Here is a 23719-nt window from a genome sequence, read left to right as displayed (position 1 = left end):
CACTTGAGCTTGTGTCCTCAAAAGTCAGGACATCTCAGCAATTTATAACTATTTTTTTATCAGAAAGGTGAGGTCCAGACCTTTCTAGAACTATGCGGCATTACTAGTTATTGTTTATTGCCGTCCCATGAATGTTTCATTTTTTGGGGTATGTCTATTTATCTACAAATGTATAGAAATCTACATTTTGCCATAACGTTCATTAATAGACCAAATAAGAAAGAGAGTTTGCCCTCCTCTCTGCCATTAACAGCTAGTTTTTAGGTTACATGTCCCTCCCATTTAGCTCATCCAATTAGCCCCCTCAGACCACTCCCAGACGGTCCTAGCAAAATTCTTGCTTGAGAAATTGCTTTTTGCTAAGCAGCTACTTTTGTTTCTGTTTAACATAATAATTGAAAAGAATCTCAGGAAGATACTCAATTGTTACCCTGAAATGATTTGATATTGAGATAAAAACAGCTGCTTTGGTGTCACGACTTCCGCCGAGGTCGGTCCCTCTCCTTGTTCGGGCGGCGTTCGGCGGTCGACGTCACCGGTTTTCTAGCCATCGCTGATCCATCTTTCATTTTCCATTGGTTTTGTCTTTATTTTCTACACACCTGGTTTTCATTATCCAATTACATGTTCATGTATTTAACCCTGTTCAGTTCGGTTCATGATGGCTGGTTTTTTGACGGGTGCTGTGTTCACCCGTGCGTAATATTTACCGTTGGTTATTGGTCAAGTGTATTTGTTTACCTTGTGCCTTTATTTTGAGTAAAGTACGTTGAACACTCATTTTGCTCTTTTGCGCCTGACTTCCTGCACCAGCTACACTCACCTTCTGACATTTGGACCTTTAATTTGTGGGGAACATCTGAGAGAAAGATAAAGATAAAAATAGTTAGAAATTCACATCATGCTGAGGCCAGGGATCAATGCAGACACAGAGTGCTCATTTTTCTGTATTTTCCTGGATAGACACCTGTTGAAGTGTCCTGGTGTTAAGGAATGCTTTTCCCTAAGTTGAGCACCTGATTCCTTTTTTGTTCAAGCTGGGCTGAAATGCGTTTGGGTACACTTTCTCAGACTCTGTCACGATTCCCACCGATGGTGGCGCCCCCTCCTGCTCGGGTGGCGCTCGGCGGTCGTCGTCACCGGCCTATTAGCTACCACCGATTCCCTTTTTGGTTTTCCCTTTTTTTGGTTTTGGGCACCTGTGTTCAGTTTAGTTAATTAACGGGGCTATTTAATTTAGCTGGCCCGCTTCCGTATTGTGCGGGATTGTTTCTTGTCAGACGGCTTATGTTCGTGTCGGCGTTGTTTTATGCCGTATGTGTTTTCTCCCCTGTGTTTGGGAACATTTGTTTTTGTGTGAGTGTATATTAAAAACACCACTACCCTGTGTTCGCTGCTTCCTGCGCCTCATTCCTCCTCCACGATTACCAAGCCGTAACAGAATCCCGCACCACAATAAAAGGCATGGAATCAGCGGGAGCAGCGGCCACCCCTCTTCCCTCGATGGAGGAACACGTGCTCCACCACACTACGGTCCTCCACCGCATCGGATCAGCAATGGACCAGATGATGGAGAGGATGGACCGATGGGAGAGAAGTGGTCTCCACCTCCACCTCCTCCGATGCAGCCACCTTCGCCTCCCACTACGTCTGGCTCTGGCGCGCTTCGTTTGGCGCTCCAGAGGGAGTATGATGGGGCGGCGGCTGGGTGCCAGGGGTTTTTGCTCCAGCTCGAGCTGTACCTGGCCAACGTCAGACCTGCTCCCACGGGAGAGGAGAGCGTGAGTGCCCTCGTTTCCTGCCTGATGGGCCGAGCTCTGGAGTGGGCTAATGCGGTCTGGAATGGCCCAGACTCGGCGAGGGACCACTACCCAGAGTTCACCCGCCGCTTTCGGGCCGTGTTCGACCACCCTCCAGAAGGAAGAGCGGCGGGTGAACGGCTGTTCCACCTCAGGCAGGAGACGAGGAGTGCTCAGGACTTCGCGTTGGATTTCAGGACCTTGGCTGCTGGGGCGGGGTGGAACGAAAGGGCCCTCATAGACCACTACCGATGCAGTCCCCGGGCGGACGTCCGCAGGGAGCTGGCCTGTCGAGACACCGCTCTATCCCTGGACAAGCTGATCGACATGTCCATACGTCTGGACAATTTGCTGGCTGCCCGCAGGCGTTCAGAGAGGGTTCTGCCCGTTCCACCTCGGTGCACCCCCGCCCCTACCCCTATGGAGGTAGGGGGGGCCGTGCCAAGGGGCACCGGAGGAGGTGGCTCCTCCTGCACCAGCTGTGGTCGGAGAGGACACACGGCCGACCGGTGCTGGAGGAGCCAGTCTGGGAGTCGAGAGGGCAGGCAGAACACTTCTCGGTCACCCCAGGTGAGTCAGCACCAGATTCACCCAGAACCCCCTGTTGGTCACGTGTTCTTACCTGTTGTGTTTACAACATTTTTCCCCTCTTCCCAGCATAGGGAGCTAGTCAATTCAGGCGCAGCTGGGAACTTTATGGATCGTGGACTTGCCATTAAGCTGGGCATCGAGCGGGCATTAGTGTTGGAACCTGCGCCTGCGCAGGTGCCCGTGGGGCGCATGTATGTGCCGCTCGGTGTTCGTGATCGATTGATTCGGTGGGCGCACACACTACCTACTGCGGGTCATCCTGGTGTGACGAGGACAGTGCGGAGTCTCAGGGGGAAGTACTGGTGGCCCACCTTGGCTAAGGACATGAGGTCCTATGTCTCTTCCTGTTCGGTGTGCGCTCAGAGTAAGGCTCCTAGGCATCTACCGAGAGGGAAGTTACAGCCCCTCCCCGTTCCACAACGGCCATGGTCGCACCTGTCTATCGATTTCTTGACAGATCTTCCCCCCTCTCAGCGGAACACTGCGATTCTGGTGGTTGTGGATCGGTTCTCTAAGTCCTGCCGTCTCCTCCCGTTGCCCGGTCTCCCTACGGCCCTGCAGACTGCGAGGCCCTATTTACCCACGTCTTCCGGCACTACGGGGTGCCGGAGGACATTGTCTCTGATCGAGGTTCCCAGTTCACATCCAGGGTCTGGAAAGCGTTTATGGAGCGGCTGGGGGTCTCGGTCAGTTTGACCTCCGGTTATCACCCCGAGAGCAATGACATTTGTTTTTGTGTGAGTGTATATTAAAAACACCACTACCCTGTGTTCGCTGCTTCCTGCGCCTCATTCCTCCTCCACGATTACCAAGCCGTAACAGACTCACCATTACTGCTCCAATCACTGGGTGTTTTAAACCTGTGTTTCAAATCTGTTCAGGAAGTTTCAATGGTTTTTAACCCCATTCTCCTGGATTCCTGTGTTTCCTCCTTACAGAGGAGGGGTGCCACAGGGTTCAATTCTCGGGCCGACTCTCTTCTCTGTATACATCAATGATGTCGCTCTTGCTGCTGGTGATTCTCTGATCCACCTCTACGCAGACGACACCATTCTGTATACATCTGGCCCCTCTTTGGACACTGTGTTAACTAACCTCCAGACGAGCTTCAATGCCATACAACACTCCTTCCGTGGCCTCCAACTGCTCTTAAAATGCTAGTAAAACTAAATGCATGCTCTTCAACCGATCACTGCCCGCACCTGCCCGCCCGTCTAGCATCACTACTCTGGACGGCTCTGACTTAGAATATGTGGACAACTACAAATACCTAGGTGTCTGGCTAGACTGTAATCTCTCCTTCCAGACTCACATTAAGCATCTCCAATCCAAAATTAAATTTAGAATCTGCTTCCTTTTCGCAACAAAGCATCCTTCACTCATGCTGCCAAACATACCCTCGTAAAACTGACCATCCTACCTACCCTCGACTTCGGCGATGTCATTTATAAAATAGCCTCCAACACTCAACTCAACAAATTGGATGCAGTTTATCACAGTGCCATCCATTTTCTCACCAAAGCCCCATATACAACCCACCACTGCGACCTGTACGCTCTCGTTGGCTGGCCCTCGCTTCATACTTGTCGCCAAACCCACTGGCTCCAGGTCATCTACAAGTCTCTGCTAGGTAAAGCCCCGCCTTATCTCAGCTTACTGGTCACCATAGCAGCATCCACTCGTAGCACGCGCTCCAGCAGGTATATCTCACTGGTCACCCCCAAAGCCAATTCCTCCTTTGGCTGCCTTTCCTTCCAGTTCTCTGCTGCCAATGACTGGAACGAACTGTAAAAATCACTGAAGCTGGAGACTCATATCTCCCTCACTAGCTTTAAGCACCATCTCTCAGAGCAGCTCACAGATCACTGCACCTGTACATAGCCAACTACCTCATCCCCATACTGTATTTATTTATTTATCTTGCTCCTTTGCACCCCAGTATTTCTACTTCCACATTCATCTTCTGCGCATCTACCATTCCAGTGTTTAATTGCTATATTGTAATTACTTCGCCACCATGGCCTATTTATTGCCTTACCTCCCTTATCTTACCTCATTTGCACTCACTGTATATAGACTTTTTGTTTTCTTTTTTCCTACAGTATTATTGACTGTATGTTTTGTTTATTCCATGTGTAACTCTGTGTTGTATGTGTCAAACTGCTTTGCTTTATCTTGGACAGGTCGCAGTTGCAAATGAGAACTTGTTATCACCTAGCCTACCTGGTTAAATAAAGGTGAAAAAAAGTAAATAAAATAAGAGGTGATCTATCAAACACTATATACCACCACCATCAGGAAGCAGAGGAAGTTGGGCTATGGGTGCAGGTGTGTGTGTGCATGTGTGTTTGTGTAAGTATTTGTGTATGCATGTGTTTGTGTGTGTGTGTGTTTGGGAAGGCTTTTGCTGTCATGGGCTCCAGATGGCCCTAAGTGTCTGTCACTTCCTCCTTGTTAAAGGTCTACCCCACTCGTCACAAACAGGCAGTAGTCAAATTAGATGTTTGATTGAGCCAGCAACATCTAAGGGTGTTGGAGGAATAAGACATTGAATGGAATAACAGATGACAGAGGTCAGGGGTCACATTCATTGGTCTAAGGATAGCTCTACATGAGACCCAGAGCCTATAGCATGTGACCTGGTCATGGATCAGGCTACTCTTTGTTGCTGTGGTCCATGTACTGTATGTCAGCAGAACTGATGTTGCTGCTACGGCAGAAACCGTAGTTAAGATGAAGTTCACCTCATGGTCTGAAAGCCTGCTATGAACTTTCCTGTTCTCTTATCCTTCGCTGGCCTGGTAGATGGAAACATAAGGGTGTTCTTGAAATCTCTCTACATTTTAAATTCTCACATCAGGCATTTTTACGACAACGACTTGTTTGTTTTGCCTCAGCTGAAAATGTGGCATCCTCTCATCTCCATGTTGAGATTATAAATCAGTTTAGAGGTTAGAAAACGTTTAAACGTGTTTTCCTAGATGTCTGTTTTGTTGTATTACATTTGCAATTCATTGCATATTTGTTGTAATTTATGCTCCCATCGAAGTGGACTTCATGAGTGGTCCAACTTATTTTTGTTTGTGTCAGTTGGTTTCCTTTGGAAATGTGGAGGTTGTCATGATGATGCATACCTTGTATGATATCTTGCGACACTGACTTGACCCATTTAAAAAGTGAAATAGCGTATTCTGTGTAAATGGGTTTGCCTACGTGTAAGCAAGAGTGTACATGTTTGTTAATGGGTGTTTCCATATGAAGTGGGTGTGTAATGTGATAGTGCTTGTGTTGGGCAATGTGGATACTGTACTGTACGTGTGTTTTTCATAAGGCAATGGCTGTTCATAGGGAGGAGGCTCTTCATGCTCAGTCAGTTGACTAACATCTGGGAAAGTCCTGATGCTCTCAGCCAGAACCATCTCTTCCAGTTCTAAACGATCTCTCTCTTCCTGAACCAAGCCTCCCTGAACATTGTGTTATAGCCCTAATGATTACAAAGAAGGCAGGGCAGGCCAGGTTCTATACAGACCAGAGAGCACTCAGCAACAGCTGGCCTGAGGTTGAACTACTGTGGGCCAGCTTATTATTAGTAATGGGAACATCCAGAAACAGTCAAACTCATTCTCTCATTTACCTGTGCTTTATGTTCACTTAAGCCGGAGGATACACGCACAGTTATTTTCATGTCATTATCACAGTAGTGTAGCTCTAATGGAATGGATATGAAACCAAACAATTTCTTGAGAAACCAAACCCTAGCTAAAAAACCGAACCCTTTCTAGAGAAACCAAACCCTAGCTAGAGAAACCAAACCCTAGCTAGAGAAACCAAACCCTAGCTAGAGAAACCAAACCCTAGCTAGAGAAACCAAACCCTAGCTAGAGAAACCAAACCCTAGCTAGAGAAACCAAATCCTAGCTAGAGAAACCAAACCCTAGCTAGAGAAACCAAACCTAGCTAGAGAAACCAAACCTAGCTAGAGAAACCAAACCCTAGCTAGAGAAACCAAACCTAGCTAGAGAAACCAAACCCTAGCTAGAGAAACCAAACCCTAGCTAGAGAAACCAAACCCTTTCTAGAGAAACCAAACCCTTTCTAGAGAAACCAAACCCTAGCTAGAGAAACCAAACCCTAGCTAGAGAAACCAAACCCTAGCTAGAGAAACCAAACCCTAGCTAGAGAAACCAAACCTAGCTAGAGAAACCAAACCCTAGCTAGAGAAACCAAACCCTTTCTAGAGAAACCAAACCCTTTCTAGAGAAACCAAACCCTAGCTAGAGAAACCAAACCCTAGCTAGAGAAACCAAACCCTAGCTAGAGAAACCGAACCCTAGCTAGAGAAACCAAACCCTTTCTAGAGAAACCAAACCTTAGCTAGAGAAACCAAACCCTTTCTAGAGAAACCAAACCTTAGCTAGAGAAACCGAACCCTAGCTAGAGAAACCAAAACCTAGCTAGAAAACCGAACCCTAGCTAGAGAAACTGAACCCTAGCTAGAGAAACCAAACCCTTTCTAGAGAAACCGAACCCTAGCTAGAGAAACTGAACCCTAGCTAGAGAAACCAAACCCTTTCTAGAGAAACATAACCCTAGCTAGAGAAACCGAACCCTAGCTAGAGAAACCAAACCCTAGCTAGAGAAACCAAACCCTAGCTAGAGAAACCAAACCCTAGCTAGAGAAACCAAACCCTAGCTAGAGAAACCAAACCCTTTCTAGAGAAACCAAAGCCTAGCTAGAGAAACCGAACCCTTTCTAGAGAAACCAAACCCTAGCTAGAGAAACTGAACCCTAGCTAGAGAAACCGAACCCTAGCTAGAGAAACCAAACCCTTTCTAGAGAAACCAAACCTTAGCTAGAGAAACCAAACCCTTTCTAGAGAAACCAAACCTTAGCTAGAGAAACCGAACCCTAGCTAGAGAATCCAAAACCTAGCTAGAAAACCGAACCCTAGCTAGAGAAACTGAACCCTAGCTAGAGAAACCAAACCCTTTCTAGAGAAACCGAACCCTAGCTAGAGAAACTGAACCCTAGCTAGAGAAACCAAACCCTTTCTAGAGAAACATAACCCTAGCTAGAGAAACTGAACCCTAGCTAGAGAAACCGAACCCTAGCTAGAGAAACCAAACCCTAGCTAGAGAAACCAAACCCTAGCTAGAGAAACCAAACCCTAGCTAGAGAAACCAAACCCTAGCTAGAGAAACCAAACCCTTTCTAGAGAAACCAAAGCCTAGCTAGAGAAACCGAACCCTTTCTAGAGAAACCAAACCCTAGCTAGAGAAACTGAACCCTAGCTAGAGAAACCGAACCCTAGCTAGAGAAACCAAACCCTAGCTAGAGAAACCGAACCCTAGCTAGAGAAACCGAACCCTAGCTAGAGAAACCGAACCCTAGCTAGAGAAACCAAACCCTAGCTAGAGAAACCAAACCCTAGCTAGAGAAACCAAACCCTTTCTAGAGAAACCAAACCCTAGCTAGAGAAAGCTAGAGAAACCGAACCCTAGCTAGAGAAACCGAACCCTAGCTAGAGAAACCGAACTCTAGCTAGAGAAACCAAACCCTAGCTAGAGAAACCAAACCCTAGCTAGAGAAACCAAACCCTAGCTAGAGAAACCAAACCCTAGCTAGAGAAACCAAACCCTAGCTAGAGAAACCAAACCCTAGCTAGAGAAACCAAACCCTAGCTAGAGAAACCAAACCCTAGCTAGAGAAACCAAACCTTAGCTAGAGAAACCGAACCCTAGCTAGAGAAACCAAACCCTAGCTAGAGAAAGCTAGAGAAACCGAACCCTAGCTAGAGAAACCGAACCCTAGCTAGAGAAACCGAACTCTAGCTAGAGAAACCAAACCCTAGCTAGAGAAACCAAACCCTAGCTAGAGAAACCAAACCCTAGCTAGAGAAACCAAACCCTAGCTAGAGAAACCAAACCCTAGCTAGAGAAACCAAACCCTAGCTAGAGAAACCAAACCCTAGCTAGAGAAACCAAACCCTTTCTAGAGAAACCAAACCCTTTCTAGAGAAACCAAACCCTAGCTAGAGAAACCAAACCCTAGCTAGAGAAACCAAACCCTAGCTAGAGAAACCAAACCCTTTCTAGAGAAACCAAACCCTTTCTAGAGAAACCAAACCTTAGCTAGAGAAACCGAACCCTAGCTAGAGAAACCAAAACCTAGCTAGAGAAACCAAACCCTTTCTAGAGAAACCAAAGCCTAGCTAGAGAAACCGAACCCTTTCTAGAGAAACCGAACCCTAGCTAGAGAAACTGAACCCTAGCTAGAGAAACCGAACCCTAGCTAGAGAAACCAAACCCTAGCTAGAGAAACCAAACCCTAGCTAGAGAAACCAAACCCTAGCTAGAGAAACCGAACCCTAGCTAGAGAAACCAAACCCTAGCTAGAGAATAAACAAACTGGGAGTGAGCAGCAGGAACCAGCCCACCATTGGTTTATGTATGTGGGTGTGTGTGTTCATCGTAGTGGGTTACATACTCTTGCCCTCACCCATTTACACACACACACACACACACACACACACACACACACACACACACACACACACGAGTTGGGCTCAATTCAGAATTTAATTGAGAATGCCTTAAAAATTCCAATTCAGTTCTTGAATTTGAATTGATGTAGTAAACAGGACACAGAATTGCAATTTTTTATTTTAATTATAGAAAATAGTAAAATTCTATGAAATTCAAATGCCTCTTCTATTCTGTATTAGGTGTAATCTATAAAAATAGACACATTGTACATAAAACATCAAACATGTCATTATATACACTACCATTCAAAAGTTTGGGGTCACTTAGAAATGTCCTTGTTTTTGAAAGAAAAGCATATTTTTTGTCCATTAAAATAACATCAAATTGATGGGAAATATAGTGTAGACATATTTCATGTTGTAAATGACTATTGTAGCTGGAAATGGCAGATTTTTTCTGGAATATCTACATAGGTGTACAGAGGCCCATTATCAGCAACCGTCACTCCTGTGTTCCAATGGCAGGTTGTGTTAGCAAGTCCAAGTTTATCATTTTAAAAGGCTAATTGATCATTAGAAAACCCTTTTGCAATTATGTTAGCACAGCTAAAAACTGTTGTTCTGATTAAATAAGCAATAAAAGTGGCCTTCTTTAGACTAGTTGAGTATCTGGAGCATCAGCATTTGTGGGTTCGATTACAGGCTCAAAATGGCCAGAAGCAAAGAACTTTCCTCTGAAACTCGTCAGTCTATTCTTGTTCTGAGAAATGAAAGCTACTCCATGTGAGAAATTGCCAAGAAACTGAAGATCTCGTACAATGCTGTGTACTACTCCCTTCACAGAACAGCGCAAACTGGCTCTAACCAGAATAGAAAGGGGAGTGGGAGGCCCTGGTGCACAACTGAGCAAGAGGACAAGTACATTAGAGTGTCTAGTTTGAGAAACAGACGCCTCACAAGTCCTCAACTGGCAGCTTCATTAAATGGTACCCGCAAAACACCAGTCCTAATATCAACAGTGAAGAGGCAACTCCGGGATGCTGGCCTTCTAGGCAGAGTTCCTCTGTCCAGTGTCTGTGTTCTTTTGCCCATCTTAATCTTTTATTTTTATTGGCCAGTCTGAGATATGGCTTTTCTTTGCAACTCTGCCTAGATGGCCAGCATCCAGGAGTCGCCTCTTCACTGTTGACGTTGAGACTGGTGTTTTGCGAGTACTATTTAATGAAGCTGCCAGTTGAGGACTTGTGAGGCCTCTGTTTCTCAAACTAGACACTCTAATGTACTTGTCCTCTTCCTCTTGGATTAGCTAACACAACGTGGCATTGGAACACAGGAGTGATGGTTGCTGATAATGGGCCTCTGTATGCCTATGTAGATATTCCATAAAATAAATCAGCCATTTCCAGCTACAATAGTCATTTACAACATTAACTATGTCTACACTGTATTTCTGATCAATTTGATGTTATTTTAATGGACAAAAAATGTGCTTTTCTTTCAAAAACAAGGACATTATAAAGTGACCCCAAACTTTTTAACGGTAGTGTACATACATATCAAATATTGTTGAAACAATCGATTTTCAGGACAAACACTTAAAATGAATGATTATGGAAAACAAAACCTGTATGCAAATATTCAAAGTTATTATGAAAGTTATTATATTTCATTAATCACTTAAACCCCCGCTGTTTATTTTCTATGCATAGCCACTTTACCCCTACCTACATGTACATTTACATTTACATTTACGTCATTTAGCAGACGCTCTTATCCAGAGCGACTTACAAATTGGTGCATTCACTTTAAGATATCCAGTGGAACAACCACTTTACAATAGTACATCTATATCTTTTTTTTTGGGGGGGGGGGGGGTTAGAAGGATTACTATATCCTATCCCAGGTATTCCTTAAAGAGGTGGGGTTTCAGGTGTCTACGGAAGGTGGTGATTGACTCCGCTGTCCTGGCGTTGTGAGGGAGCTTGTTCCACCATTGGGGTGCCAGAGCAGCGAACAGTTTTGACTGGGCTGAGCGGGAACTGTGCTTCCGCAGAGGTAGGGGGGCCAGCAGGCCAGAGGTGGATGAACGCAGTGCCCTTGTTTGGGTGTAGGGCCTGATCAGAGCCTGAAGGTACGGAGGTGCCGTTCCCCTCACAGCTCCGTAGGCAAGCACCATGGTCTTGTAGCAGATGCGAGCTTCAACTGGAAGCCAGTGGAGTGTGCGGAGGAGCGGGGTGACGTGAGAGAACTTGGGAAGGTTGAACACCAGACGGGCTGCGGCGTTCTGGATGAGTTGTAGGGGTTTAATGGCACAGGCAGGGAGCCCCGCCAACAGGGAGTTGCAGTAATCCAGACGGGAGATGACAAGTGCCTGGATTAGGACATGCGCCGCTTCCTGTGTAAGGCAGGGTCGTACTCTGCGAATGTTGTATAGCATGAACCTACAGGATCTGGTCACCACCTTGAGGTTAGCGGAGAACGACAGGGTGTTGTCCAGGGTCACGCCGAGGCTCTTAGCACTCTGGGAGGAGGACACAATGGAGTTGTCCACCGTGATGGCGAGATCATGGAAAGGGCAGTCCTTCCCCGGGAGGAAGAGCAGCTCCGTCTTGCCGAGGTTCAGCTTGAGGTGGTGATCCGTCATCCACACTGATATGTCTGCCAGACATGCAGAGATGCGATTCGCCACCTGGTTATCAGAAGGGGGAAAGGAGAAGATTAATTGTGTGTCGTCTGCGTAGCAATGATAGGAGAGACCATGTAAGGGTATGACAGAGCCAAGTGACTTAGTGTATAGCGAGAATAGGAGAGGGCCTAGAACTGAGCCCTGGGGGACACCAGTGGTGAGAGCACGTGGTGCGGAGACGGATTCTCGCCACGCCACCTGGTAGGAGCGACTTGTCAGGTAGGACGCAATCCAAGAGTGAGCCGCGCCAGAGATACCCAACTCGGAGAGGGTGGAGAGGAGGATCTGATGGTTCACAGTATCAAAGGCAGCAGATAGGTCTAGAAGGATGAGAGCAGAGGAGAGAGAGTTAGCTTTAGCAGTGCGGAGAGCCTCCGTGACACAGAGAAGAGCAGTCTCAGTTGAATGACCAGCCTTGAAACCTGACTGATTTGGATCGAGAAGGTCATTCTGAGAGAGATAGCAGGAGAGCTGGCCAAGGACGGCACGTTCAAGAGTTTTGGAGAGAAAAGAAAGAAGGGATACTGGTCTGTAGTTGTTGACATCGGAGGGATCGAGTGTAGGTTTTTTGAGAAGGGGTCAGGGGCGAAAATCTGATATCAACTTTGGAGGGGACAATTACATGAAATTTTCTCAAGAGCAATTCCTGAGGGGGACACCAAAAGTAGTGCTGTAACACATAGCCTACATTGTAATATGGTAAATGTATATTGAGGAACCAAAGAAATAAGGTGTTTGCCGTACTCCTAACTACCGGTACCCAAAACTACACAACTAATCACAACAGCAATACCATTGCCTTTAACAAATCTTAGTTCAGTCACCAGTTTAAGTTGAGAGTGGGGGTATCCATGGCATTTTCCAATTATGTTCCTATTTTACAAGTAAAAAAAATTGAGAACCTTTCATAATGTTGCCAAACAAAGACTCAACAAACTTACCTGAGACTCCCTGTCTCTGCCAGTCTGTCCCTGCATATCTGTCCCCAACTCTGCTGTCTGTGTGCCATCTGTTGCCTGCTCTGCCTAATGACATCATTGTGAAACATTTCCATTAGAATTTCATTTCTTTCTTATGAACATTTTATCAACTAGTCTTTGAGATATTAGGTTACTAGGGTTCTTACTATGCGTTTTGGTGTATTGAAAAATACTCTGATGTCCGTCTTTTATTTTTCTGCCATTTTTCTACCTGGCTGGCTGGCTGGCTACACACACACACCGTGTGTAGGTTATTTACAGTAGGAGATGGGCTTCTATCATCTTCTATCATTCTATTTGGGCTTCGATCTAAAAGGTAGCTAGCAAATGTGAAACGGATTAAAATGACAAGAGTTGACAGCTGTATGAGTTCACCATTTACACAACATATGCTGCAACCTTTTATAATTTTAATAGTTTGTTTCATATTGGCTGGCTTCCAACAATAGCTGAATTTGCAAAGCTAGCGAGCACCAATTCCGTTTCAGTGGTGTTTGCTATAATCTTTGCTACCCAGGTTAAATAAAGGTGAAATAAAATAAATAAACAAAAGTTCCCTTGCGACAATTTAGCTTTTGCAACGAGACCATTAAATATATTTAAGACAATGGTAGAAGAGAGTGTAGTTCTCTTCAGTTTGGACTTCAGTTTATCGCTAACCTTATCACAGGGACTTTGAAGCACTAACTTACATCATCTGCATGCTGATCTTGGAATAAATTGACGATAGCAAAGATTCCATCTTTGACGACGCCACATAAATGGAATAGGTACTAGCTAGCTTAATAGTTAATATTTGCGCACTAAATCTGCATATTCAGCTAGTGTGTGTGCGCGATTGACTGGATTAACCTTACGTCAGTTACGTTCATTGAGTGCCTTTCAGACAGTAGACACGACCCCTCTGTTACCTTGCCAACTAAGGAACTGGCAGTGGATCAAACCATTGTGAGGCAAAGGGTGGGGGGGTCGCAATCTTTTGAAACTTAACTTCTCTAGGGCCGGCGGGACGAAATCGTCCCACCTACGTAACAGCCAGTGGAATCCTGTGGCGCGTTATTCAAATACCTTAGAAATGCTATTACTTCAATTTCTCAAACATATGACTATTTTACACCATTTTAAAGACAAGACTCTCGTTAATCTAACCACACTGTCCGATTTCAAAAAGGCTTTACAACGAAAGCAAAACATTAGATTATGTCAGCAGAGTACCCGGCCAGAAATAATCAGACACCCATTTTTCAAGCTAGCATATAATGTCACAAAAACCCAGAAGACAGCTAAATGCAGCACTAACCTTTGATGATCTTCATCAGATGACACACCTAGGACATTATGTTATACAATACATGCATGTTTTGTTCAATCAAGTTCATATTTATATCAAAAACCAGCTTTTTACATTAGCATGTGACGTTCAGAACTAGCATACCCCCGCAAACTTCCGGTGAATTTACTAAATTACTCACGATAAACGTTCACAAAAAACATAACAATTATTTTAAGAATTATAGATACAGAACTCCTCTATGCACTCGATATGTCCGATTTTAAAATAGCTTTTCGGTGAAAGCACATTTTGCAATATTCTCAGTAGATAGCCCGGCATCACAGGGCTAGCTATTTAGACACCCAGCAAGTTTAGCACTCACCAAAGTCAGATTTACTATAAGAAAAATGTTATTACCTTTGGTGTTCTTCGTCAGAATGCACTCCCAGGACTTCTACTTCAATAACAAATGTTGGTTTGGTCCCAAATAATCCATAGTTATATCCAAATAGCGGCGTTTTGTTCGTATGCGTTCAAGACACTATCCGAAAGGGTAAATAAGGGTTACGAGCATGGCGCATTTCGTGACAAAAAATTCTAAATATTCCATTACCGTACTTCGAACCATGTCAACCGCTGTTTAAAATCCATTTTTATGCCATTTTTCTCGTAAAAAAGCGATAATATTCCGACCGGGAATCTGCATTTAGGTAAACAGACGAAAGAAAATAAAGCATGGGGTCGACTCGGGCACGCGCCTAAGCCCATAGTACTCTGATCGGCCACTTGCCAAAAGCGATAATGTGTTTCAGCCAGAGGCTGCCTCGATATCGTTCAGCTTTTTCCCGGGCTCTGAGAGCCTATGGGAGCCGTAGGAAGTGTCACGTTAGAGCAAAGATCCTCAGTCTTCAATAAAAAGAGCCCAGATGAACAACAACTTGTCAGACAGGCCACTTCCCATATAGAATCCTCTCAGGTTTTTGCCTGCCATATGAGTTCTGTTATACTCACAGACACCATTCAAACAGTTTTAGAAACGTTTTCTATCCAAAGCCAATAATTATATGCATATTCTAGTTACTGGGCAGGAGTAGTAATCAGATTAAATCGGGTACGTTTTTTATCCGGCCGTGTCAATACTGCCCCCTACCCCCAACAGGTTAAAAACGCGCTATTAAGTGTCTATAATCAGCACAATTGCTTTCATTGCGTATTATTAATATTATTTAAATGACATAGTTATGTTTCAGTGATATATTGGGGGGGACAAATCATATTTTTCCCAGGATGGGGGGGTCGTGTCCCCCCCGTCCCCCCGGGATTTCCGCCTCTGGAAGGGGTGCAACTCTCGCCCTCTTGAAGACGGAAGGGACGTAGCCAGCGGTCAAGGATGAGTTGATGAGCGAGGTGAGGTAAGGGAGAAAGTCTCCGGAAATGGTCTGGAGAAGAGAGGAGGGGATAGGGTCAAGCGGGCAGGTTGTTGGGCAGCCGGCCGTCACAAGACGCAAGATTTCATATGGAGAGAGAGGGGAGAAAGAAGTCAAAGGTAGGGCAATGTGAGCAGGACCAGCGGTGTCGTTTGACTTAACAAAAGAGGATTGGATGTCGTCGACCTTCTTTTCAAAATGGTTGACGAAGTCATCCGCAGAGAGGGAGGAGGGGGGGATTCAGGAGGGAGGAGAAGGTGGCAAAGAGATTCCTAGGGTTAGAGGCAGATGCTTGGAAGTTAGAGTGGTAGAAAGTGGCTTTAGCAGCAGAAACAGAGGAAGAAAATGTAGAGAGGAGGGAGTGAAGGTACAAACCTGTACCCCCGCACATTGACTTGGTATCGGTACCACCCGTATATAGCCTCGTTATTGTTATTTTATTGTGTTACTTTTTAAACTTCTGTTTATTTAGGAAATATTTTCTAAACTCTCTTTTCTTAAAACTGCATTGTTGATTTAAGGGCTTGTAAGTAAGCATTTCACAGTAAGGTTGTATTCGGCACGTGACAAATTTATTACAATTTTATTTGACTTGACTATATTTCCCAGAATGCACCAGTATCCCTCAAGTTGACCCTGATGCCTTCAAAAGGAAGCCAAACAAATGAAATGATCTGTGGAAATACACAGTAACTAGCTATTCTATCCACAAAGGTTAAAAAAGTATATGAACATTGTTTACAGAGAGAAGTTATATATTTTGCAGTATTTGGAAGTGTGACCTGTCAGATTGAATGGCACTCTCATGTTCTGAGTGGAATTTCTTTGAATTGCACTGAATTTAAATCTACTTCCTGTCACTCAAACTCAAATTGAAATTCTACAACATGTGAGGTGTGGCGAATTCAATTAGAATTTCAACTCATGAGTTCAACAGGAGTCAATTCTAAAATTCTGACTTGAGACCAACCCTGACCCACACGCACACTCTCTCTCTCTCTCTCTCTCTCTCTCTCTCTCAATGTGGAGTATAAAATTATTTCATACTCCACATTTAGGGGGACCACAAGGGAGTCCAAAATTGTTGTCACAGGGGCACTGCCCCCCCCCCAGAACCGCTAGTGTCGCTCTCTCTCTCTCTCTCTCTCTCGCACGCACGCACACATTGTCTATAGTATTAACCCCTCCTAGCAACAAGTACCATGAGTTCAGTAGGATTCAATTCCACAATTCTGAATTGAGCCCAACCCTCACACACACACACTCTCTTTCACTCACTCACTCACTCACTCACTCACTCACTCACTCACTCACTCACTCACTCACTCACTCACTCACTCACTCACTCACTCACTCACTCACTCACTCACTCACTCACTCACTCACTCACTCACTCACTCACTCACTCACTCACTCACTCACTCACTCACTCACTCACTCACTCACTCACTCACTCACTCACTCACTCACTCACTCACTCACTCACACACACACACACACACACACACACACTGTCTATAGTATCAACTCCTCCTAGCAACAAGTACCATAAATAATTCCACCTGCTGCTTCGTCCCAGTGGCAGCCACTCAGACGGCGCCGCCATTGACACACACAGACCAAAATATCACTGGGCAATTCACCCAACGCTGTAAACCCCAAAACCTGAACCCCTGCTGAGCATTTCACTGAGTGAAAAACTACACCCTTTCATTCTGCATTTTATGTTAGCTCTTGTATCAGGCCTTGACCCAGTGCACTAGAGAAACCTCAACCACTTTACTGTATGTTAACTGTACAGTCAGGATGGGGAAAAACTACTAAATACAATTACAAAATACCATAAAGATCAATGTATCAAAAATAAACTTCCAGACACTTATATTTAATACTGTGACTGTGATATGTTGTTGTTTATGTAAGTCAGTCTTGATAAGTGTGTCTGTTAATGACCAAAATGTATATGTGATAATGAACATACCAAAATTAACTGCAAAGCACACTGGGTATTATTATTAGGGCTGAGCTCATTAGAATAATACTCAGTGTGCTTTCTAATTGTTCATTTTTATATATACATTTACATTTTGCTCATTAACAGACACACATTTTCACACCATAGTGCCATCAGACTTCTGATACCATGCGGGGTGAATGGGGGACACAAAATGGTGAACCGCTATCAAAAATGGTATAGAAAATGTTTATGTATTTTGAAAATACAAATTACAGCTCTTGAAAGTATCTTGTTACAAAATACATTGGAGTGTAGTTTAGCCCAGTGTAATGCAAAATAGTCAGGCGTAATTGAAATATATATATATATATATATATATTTTTTACTACATGTCATTATGTCATTATGGGGTATTGTGTGTAGATCGATGAGGAACAAAAATTAATTTAATACATTTTAGAATAAGGCTGTAATGTAACGAAATTTGGAAAAGTCCAGGGGTCTGAATACTTTCTGAATGCACTGTACATATTTCACATAGATGCAACAGAAATACTGCCCATCTCTGTGTACAGTAAGCGTTTGGAGTGTGAGGGCTGTAGCCGGTCTCAGGGCTGGGTGTGTGTGCTGTGCAGGACATGATCAGGCAGGGTTTACAGCTATCTGTCCCTTACTGACCAGGTGCTATGCGCTCTAAATGGGAATAGTTCCATCATAACTAATCAAATCAAATCAAATGTATTTATAAAGCCCTTCTTACATCAGCTGATATCTCAAAGTGCTGTACAGAAACCCGGCCTAAAACCCCAAACAGCAAGCAATGCAGGTGTAGAAGCACGGTGGCTAGGAAAAACTCCCTAGAAAGGCCAGAACCTAGGACGAAACCTAGAGAGGAACGAGGCTATGAGGGGTGGCCAGTCCTCTTCTGGTTGTGCCGGGTGGAGATTATAACAGAACATGGCCAAGATGTTCAAATGTTCATAGATGACTAGCAGGGTCAAATAATAATAATTATAGTGGTTGTCGAGGGTGCAACAGGCCAGCACCTCAGGAGTACGGTCCCGTGTGGCACAGTTGGTAGAGCATGGTGTTTGCAACGCCAGGGTTGTGGGTTCGATTCCCACGGGGGACCAGTACGGGGGAAAAAATGTATGAAATGTATGCATTCACTACTGTAAGTCGCTCTGGATAAGAGCGTCTGCTAAATGACTAAAATGTAAAAAATGAATAAATGTCAGTTGGCTTTTCATAGCTGATCATTCAGAGTATCGCTCCTGCTGTCTCTAGAGAGTTGAAAGCAGCAGGTCTGGGGCAGGTAGCACATCCGGTGAACAGGTCAGGGTTCCATAGCTGCAGGCAGAACAGTTGAAACTGGAGCAGCAGCACGGCCAGGTGGACTGGGGACAGAAAGGAGTCATCAGTCCAGGTAGTCCTGAGGCATGGTCCTAGGGCTCAGGTCCTCCGAGAGAAAGAAGGAAGGAAAGAAAGAAAGAAAGAAAGAATTAGAGAGAGCATACTTAAATTCGCACAGGACACCGGATAAGACAGAAGAAATACTCTAGATATAACAGACTGTCTCTTGCCCCCCGACACATAAACTACTGCAGCATAAATACTGGAGGCTGAGACAGGAGGGGTCAGGAATCACTGTGGCACCATCTGACGAAACCCCCGGACAGGGCCATACAGGCAGGATATAACCCCCCCACTTTGCGAAATCATAGCCCCCACACCACTAGAGGGATATCTTCAACCACCAACTTACCATCCTGAGACAAGGCCGACTATAGCCCACAAAGATCTCCGCCACGGCACAACCCAAGGGGGGTGCCAACCTAACTAGGCTGTTTTAGACCAGGCCAAAGTGGGCTATATAAGTGGCCTATTTCAATTTGGCACGCAAAACAAAATATCTAATGTCACATCTGATGTCATCATTCTACCACACACAGAATTAAGCCCCAAAGGCCTCCTTTTCCTCATTCATCTGGCCCTGTGTCAGTCCTAGAACTGAGGGGTATTGTGGGGCTTTTAGATGACCAGTAGACTGTGACCCAGCCTGCTAAACTTGTCAGCAGGATAAAAACAGACAGAATACAGGGGATGACTTTGTTTCAGTATAGGAAACAAACTTGACAAAGAAGCCGCTTGGATAACATTTGGCCTCTGCTGCTTTGCTCATTAAACTTGTGCCACCCACAAATATAATCATCTGAGGGAAACATACTACTGCCACTGTTGTTTCAACCCTCCTGGATATAAATGTTTTAAGGATGCACCAGTATCATCCTGTTTCAGTATGGGGTTTTTATATTCACCAGTGTTATTGACCCAGAGAGAGTAATTGGAATGGATGGTGTGGAGTTGGGGTGTTTAACCCACTTTGTGTCCCAGCCTGGGAGGCTCTGGACAGTCATGGCTAGAAGAGAGCCGGCTTTTGTCAAATTAATGTCAGACTTGAGTTTTCATAGTAGGTTAGGAGAAGTTACGCAGCAGGTTAGAATAATTCATGTGGAAGGTTAGAATAATTAGATTAAGGTCAGGAAAAGGTCTAAGGTTTGCAAAAATGCAAAAAAGGTCAACGTTTGATGTTCATTTGAAAAAGCTGGATCCCTTCTAGCTATGACCACTCTGGACAAGGTGTCAGCGTCTCTCCTTCCTCATTGGGTCCCTGGTCCAGCCACAGTGGGCTCTAATGGGGATAGATGTGTTATTTACTGATACTGATAGCAAGAGAGCAGGAGAACAAGCGAGACAGTGATCAAAAGAGAGTTCAACTGGAGTCATTCCAAGAGATCAGAGTCCGACTCACGTGTCTCACAAGAATCTTTGTTGATTCAAAAAATCATAATGTCTCTCTCTTGCTCTGTCTCTCTCCATTTGTGTGGAATTTGGCAGCTCTTTCCGCTGCTCCCTCCCTCTCTTCTCTCTCTGTGCCTCGTGTGTGTCTCAGTATTACTCGCGGTGGCAGAGTTGGTGAGTGTGTCAGTGTTTCTGGCAGTGGCTTAGTGAGGGTCTCTCTCTCAGAATTTGAAACTTTCTATCAATCTTCAATCTCTTAACTTGAAGATAAAGGAAATCAGAAGTGACATCATTCTGATATTCAATAACTCGGGAAGTACATCTGCACAGGTAAGGAACTCTGAGCTTTGAACCTTGCTGTTGTTGTTGATGTAGCCTACTATGGTTCTCAGTTTTAAGTTGACTTACTTGTTGGTGTCATTGTTTGGTGAATCTGTCATATTTTATTAACCTGTTAATGTGTTTGCTTGGTTTTAATAGCTGTTTAATTTGGTGCTGGGGTGAGTGACTATCCCAGGACTGGACTTTATTCATCAGATCAAATCAAGTTGTGGTTCCAGTGCCTAGATGAGTGTGGGTCTCAAATTCAGCGATGTTGTAAGCTGATGGTTATAATGTTGATTTGTGGTGTTTGATAGAGAGTTTTACTGGGTCATGGTATAAGTTACAGTGACTTGAGAAAGTATTCACCTCCCTTGGCATTTTTCCTATTTTGTTGCCTTACAACCTGGAGTTGTGGGGGGTTTGTATCATTTGATTTACACAACATGCCTACCACTTTGAAGATGCAAAATATTTTTTATTGTGAAACAAACAAGAAATAAGGCAAAAAAACTGAAAACTTGAGTGTGCATAACTATTCACCCCCCCAAAGTCAATAATTTTTTAGAGTCACCTTTTGCAGCAATTACAACTGCAAGTCTCTTGGGGTATGTCTCTATAAGCTTGGCACATCTAGCCACTTACATTTTTGCCCATTCTTCAAGACAAAACAGCTCCAGCTCCTTCAAATTGGATGGGTTCCACTGGTGTACAGCAATCTTTAAGTCATACCATAGATTCTCAATTGGATTGAGGTCTGGGCTTTGACTAGGCCATTCCAATACATTTAAATATTTTGCCTAAAAACCACTCGAGTGTTGCTTTAGCAGTATGCTTAGTGTCATTGGAAGGTGAACCTCTGTCCTAGTCTCAAATCTCTGGAAGAGTGAAACGGGTTTCCCTCAAGAATTACCCTGTATTTAGCGCCATCCACCATTCCTTCAATTCTGACCAATTTCCCAGTCCCTGCCGATGAAAAACATCCCCACAGCATGATGCTGCCACCACCATGCTTCGCTGTGGGGATGGTGTCTTGGGGTGATGAGAGGTGTTGGGTTTGCGCCAGACATAGCATTTTCCTTGATGGCAAAAAGCTCAATTTTAGACTCATCTGACCAGAGTACCTTCTTTCATATGTTTGGGGAGTCTCCCACATGCCTTTTGGCAAACACCAAATGTGTTTGCTTATTTTTTTCTTTAAGCAATGGCTTTTTTCTGGCCAGTCTTCCGTAAAGTCCAGCTCTATGGAGTGTACGGCTTAAAGTAGTCCTATGAACAGATACTCCAATCTCTGCTGTGGAGCTTTACAGTTCCTTCAGGGTTATCTTTGGTCTCTTTGTTGCCTCTCTGATTAATGCCCTCCTTGCCTGGTCTGAGAGTTTTGGTGGGTGGCCCTCTCTTGGCAGGTTTGTTGTGGTGCCATATTCTTTCCATTTTTTAATAATGGATTTAATGGTGCTCTGTGGGATGTTCAAAGTTTCTGATATGTTTTTATAACCCAACCCTGATCTGTATTTCTCCACAACTTTGTCCCTGACTTGTTTGGAGCGCTCCTTGGTCTTCATGGTGCCGCTTGCTTGGTGGTGCCCCTTGCTTAGTGGAGTTGCGGACTCTGGGGCCTTTCAGAACACGTGTATATATACTGAGATCATGTGACAGATCATGTGATACTTAGATTGCATACAGGTGGACTTTATTTAACTAATAATGTGACTTCTGAAGGTAATTGGTTGTACCAGATCTTATTTAGGGGCTTCATAGCAAAGGGGGTGAATACATATGCACGCACCATTTTTCCATTGTTTATTTTTTTGCATTTTTTAAAACCAATTATTTTTTGCATTTCACTTCACCAATTTGGACTATTTTGTGATTGTCCATTACATGAAATCCAAATAAAAATACATTGAAATTACAGGTTGTAACGCAAAAAAATAGGAAAAACGGCAAGGGGGATGAATACTTTTGCAAGGCACATGTATTTTGATGCTGAACATGGTTTCCTTCAGTGTTGGGCCACTCATTAACAAAAAACCTAAGTTTGTTTGTATTTCACCACCTCAGGGCAGCTCTGGCCCCTTGCCTCTCACACTATTTCCCTACCTTTATCACACTATTTTCCTACCCTTATCACATTATTTTCCTATCCTTTTACACGGGACTATATCAGTTTATTTTATATCAGCTTATTTTATTGTGTGTGTGTGTGTCTGTGCGTGTATTCATGCTCATTCATCATTTACAGCTCAGCTGCTGCAAATGCGTCTGTCACTGTCTCCGTGGAGCTTCGTTCCCTTTCTCTCTCACTCTACAGTATCTTCTCCAGCTGTCCTCTGTTCAGAATACTCCCTCTGAACCCTGGCCCATGACCCCTAACCCTGCCTCATATAAATGGCGACTCAAGTATCAAATAGCGTTTTCCACTAATTTACTTAGATGGGTTGTAGCATTTATCATTATTTCCCTCCCTTTTAGTGTATACACACACACACACACACACACACACACACACACACACACACACACACACACACACACACACACACACACACACACACACACACACACACACACACACACACACACCCTAACTTCAGATATCTGATGCCATCCAAGACTTTCCATATTTCCTGTTGACAGTATTCCTCCCCAGAGAGAGAAAACAGATTGAGAAATAGGATCTAAGACAGGACCTTCCTTTGCTGCTGTCAGCACTTCTGCCAGTTTGGTTTCCCAGATTATCAACATACAGTACATTTGGAAAGTGTTCAGACCCCTTGACTTTTTTCCACATTTTGTTACAGCCTTATTCTAATATTTATAAAAATATATATTTTTTCTCATCAATCTACACGCAATACCCTTAATGACAAATCGAAAACAAGTTTTTAAACATTTTTGCAAATGTATTAAAAATACAAAAAATAAATAACTAAGTCAGAAGTTTGCATACACCTTAGTCAAATACATTTAAACTCAGCTTTTCACAATTCCTGACATTTATTCCTAGTAAAAATTCCCTGTCTTAGGTCAGTTAGGATCACCACTTTATTTTAAGAATGTGAAATATCAGAGTAGTAGTAGAGAGAATGATTTATTTCAGCTTTTATTTCTTTCATCACATTCCCAGTCGGTCAGAAATTTACATACACTCAATTAGTATTTGGTAGCATTGCCTTTACATTTTTTAACTTGGGTCAAACGTTTCAGGTAGCCTTCCACAAGCTTCCCACAATAAGTTGGGTGAATTTTGGCCCATTCCTCCTGACAGAGCTGGTGTAACTGAGTCAGGTTTGTAGGCCTCCTTGCTCGCACACACTTTTTCAGTTCTGCCCACACATTTTCTATGGGATTGAGGTCAGGGCTTTGTGATGGCCACTCCAATACCTTGACTTTGT

The 23719-nt window shown here is 44.1% G+C and overlaps 1 protein-coding gene across 10 annotated transcripts in view; it reads left to right on the top strand.

Moving 5' to 3' along the window:
• palld (palladin, cytoskeletal associated protein) overlaps positions 1–23719 on the top strand; it is a 124780-nt gene that overhangs the window by 30342 nt on the left and 70719 nt on the right. For 2 of the 10 annotated variants that reach the window (XM_045687658.1, XM_045687656.1), the window contains exon 1: positions 20033–20330. The exons of 7 other annotated variants lie outside the window; for them this stretch is intronic. The gene's annotated coding sequence lies outside the window, so the exon portion shown is untranslated. Of the gene's footprint in view, positions 1–15307; positions 15361–20032; positions 20331–23719 lie in introns of those variants that run through there. One more of the 10 variants, XM_045687657.1, reaches the window with a different exon arrangement.

Source organism: Salmo salar, chromosome ssa10 (assembly GCF_905237065.1).
Source record: "Salmo salar chromosome ssa10, Ssal_v3.1, whole genome shotgun sequence".
Taxonomy (NCBI): Eukaryota; Metazoa; Chordata; class Actinopteri; order Salmoniformes; family Salmonidae; genus Salmo; species Salmo salar.
The sequence above is the reverse complement of the archived record's forward strand: the minus strand, read 5'-3'. Positions and strand labels throughout refer to the sequence as shown.